The following is a 3,154-nucleotide window of genomic DNA, read 5'->3' on the forward strand; positions in this document are numbered from 1 at the left end:
ATTCGGCGGTATGTGGAAAGTTCAGGCTGTTCTGAGGACTGTGGCAGTGGGATTTGCCTGTCTTTTAGAATCTGTAGTTGGAGTTAAAAATAAGTTTCCTGCTGATTTGTTGTATTTTTCCCACTCGAGGCTCATTCTTCATTTTCTTAGAGGGTAATTGCTGCTTGTTGTATCAGCACTAGATGGCAGTATTACCTCAGAAGTGGCCTTGTTCTGGGCTCTGGAAATCCCTTTTTCCTAGCACTTTTCACCCTTCCACAATCAGCCTCTAGCCCACGCTCTCAGTCAGCTCTCACATCACCTGGCCTGCTCACTGCCCTCTGATCCAGACTTTCCATGGCCATTTTCCATTCTTGGGCCTCCTCTCTCCCTTCCAGGAGATGTTCCAGTGTGGAGGGCACGAACACCGATCCTGGAGTATAACACCTGAGCACAAACCTGCAGCTACTTACTGACTTCCACACACACAACATCTCCCACATTTTAATGAGTTAATACTATGACACTCTGGTAGCAGATAGAATAGCGGAATTTATTCTATTAGATTCTCAAGTTTAAATCTAGTATGAGGTCCTAGGAACCTTTTGAATCTGATCCTTGCACTGAGCTAAGGAACATCCTCTCTTCCAAGGCGACATTGATGTCAGGCTATGATGCCTTAGCCTAAAGGAATTAATCTCAATGGAGGCATGGAAGGCCACAGGCAGAGCTATTTGAGGTGAGCTCTTTTGCAGCATTTCTTGAATTCCAGATTTGGGTTCATGACAGGCCCAACCTTGGATCTGACACTGGGTTTGACAGGGCAGCATCAGTGGGCTTAGAAGATGTTTCAGGATGAGGTTGTAAAGAGATGCTGGGTTTTTCTCAGGTAGCCGTGGAGTACCTGTTGAACAATGTGCCTGCTTTCTTTGGGTGAAGAGAATTCCTGAACAGTCATGGCCCAGCTTCTGAGAGAGAAAATATGGATCCATGAGCAGAAAGGAATGCCCAGTGTCCCATGATGCAGAGCACTCTGGGCCTTCCTGGTCCCTGCCATCCATCTTGCTTGAGCTGATTCCAGAAGTCTGGATGAGCCCTGGACTTTGAGGTTTGTGTCCCAGCCCATCAGGATTAAAGTCCTACCTGACCCTTTGGAGCTGTGGGTAGGTTAATATTAACCTTGGATTGTTGAAACCCCAAACCAAACCAGCCATGGATGGGGCCAAGTCAAACCAAGGGGCAGTATGCATCTTTCTTCAGCCACTGAGTCCCTTTTAGGCTATAAGGTTGTGGCTGCACCGTGTGTGGGGGCAATTGTGCAGAGTGAATCACAGGGAGGGATGGGAAGACAGCCTGAAGAAGGGCTTGCTGGAGAGCATGGTTATAGGCCAACAGCTTGTCATGGGGCTGTATGTTTTATAGGGTATAAAGTAGGAAAGAAAAGTGTCTCTCCAGCTGCTGCGTTTGCTACAGAGATCAGATTTGATTGGGAGCAGATGGAGTTTCTGGACGTGGAGGTGAGCTAGGTAGCAAGAGCTGGGATTATGAACCTTCCTAAGATCATGGAGAAAGTTGGGTGCTGGGTATAGGACAAGATTCAGGATCTCAGAATCTTCTGGGTGTCTGGGGTCATGGGCATGGGTGTCCACATGTGAGATGACTTGAGATCAACAGCCTGTTGATGTGAGAGCTGTTGGCATCTTGGAGACGGTTTGTATTCTTTGGGAGGTTTATATGTGAGTGAGGTCACAGGGGAGGGAAAGTTGGTGCAGAAGAGAAAGTTTCGTCTATTGAGAAAGCAGTAATGTCCTCCCTAAAGTCATCTCACAGTATGACGTTCTCTGTGCTAAAACACCAGGGTGCCTCACAGCTGAGCTGTGACAAAGTGTGTAAGGGGCCTAGAACTGTGCCTAGTACTTGTAAGTGCTCAATAACTGGAAGTTAGTGTTACCTTTAATAATAATAATCAACATCATTTATAGGACATTTACTATGTGCCCCACGGCGCTCTAAGGGCCTTATATATATTAATTTATGAGTAAGAGGGATCATCTTTGTCCCCATTCTACAGGTAGGGAAACTGAGGCAAACAGAGAAAAAAAAACAAGTTGTCTAAGGTCACATAGCTAGCAAGTAGCAGAGTCAGGATTCAAAGCCAGGCAATCTGGCCCCAGAGTCCACCGTCACCTATTACGTTATTACTTAATACTACAGAGAGTAGCTTATAGGAGACCAGAGGAGGAAGAGATTGCTTCTGGTTGAAGTGACCAAGGAAGTGGGTAACACAAATAAACAGGTGTTTCAGCTGGCCCTTTAACATAAGTTTAGCTCTATTTTCTGCTCCCAACCCCAGTCCTTGGGTCCAAAACCGAGCCCACAGTTTCTGCTTCTACATGAATGAGGGCAAGGGTATTAGCTGAGGCCTCAGACCTGCTGAACCCAGGGCCTGCCAAGAGTGGGAGACCAGTGGCCCAGCTAGTGAGGGACTCTAAGAGACTGCCCACATCTTCACAAAAACTCTCACTGCTCACTGGCTGACTTTTGCCTCTACTTGCACCTAAACACATTAATTTCATGCCTCTGCCTTATACTTGGTGTTCTTCCTGCATTATTCTTATCACTCCTACTCGTCCTTAAGACTCAGTTAATGTGTCTCCCCATCCATGAAGACTTCTCCAGCGCTGCCAGGCAGAGCTGGCAGTGTGTGTGTGAGTGAAACTCATCACACTGTGTTCCAATTGGTCTATTATGGCTGTGGCTTTTGCAGGACTTTGAGTTCCTTGAGCCCAAGAACCAGGTTGTATTCATCCTTGAATCCCACTGTCCAGCACAAAGTCTCATGCACAGTAGGCACCTGATGATTATTTGCTGTAGAATTAGAGAACAGATATTAAAACCTGAATTCTCAGACAAAGAAACAGTATAGAATGCAGTCAGCATCATTCATTCCCATCTCTACCCAGCTTCTCCCTCCTCTCTCTCCTTTCTGCCATGGGTCTCACTGGAAGAGTATGGCCAATTTAATGCAAAGGTCATGATATCTTTGGCTCTTGGAATGTTGACTGATGTTCACATTGCTGAATCTGCAATGACCTCAGTAGATCCAAGGGCCAAACTCCAAGTGAGCATACCAGGTCATGTTGGTATAACCAGCTTCATGGGGGGTGGCTTTACT

Source organism: Equus caballus, chromosome 5 (assembly GCF_041296265.1).
Source record: "Equus caballus isolate H_3958 breed thoroughbred chromosome 5, TB-T2T, whole genome shotgun sequence".
Taxonomy (NCBI): domain Eukaryota; kingdom Metazoa; phylum Chordata; class Mammalia; order Perissodactyla; family Equidae; genus Equus; species Equus caballus.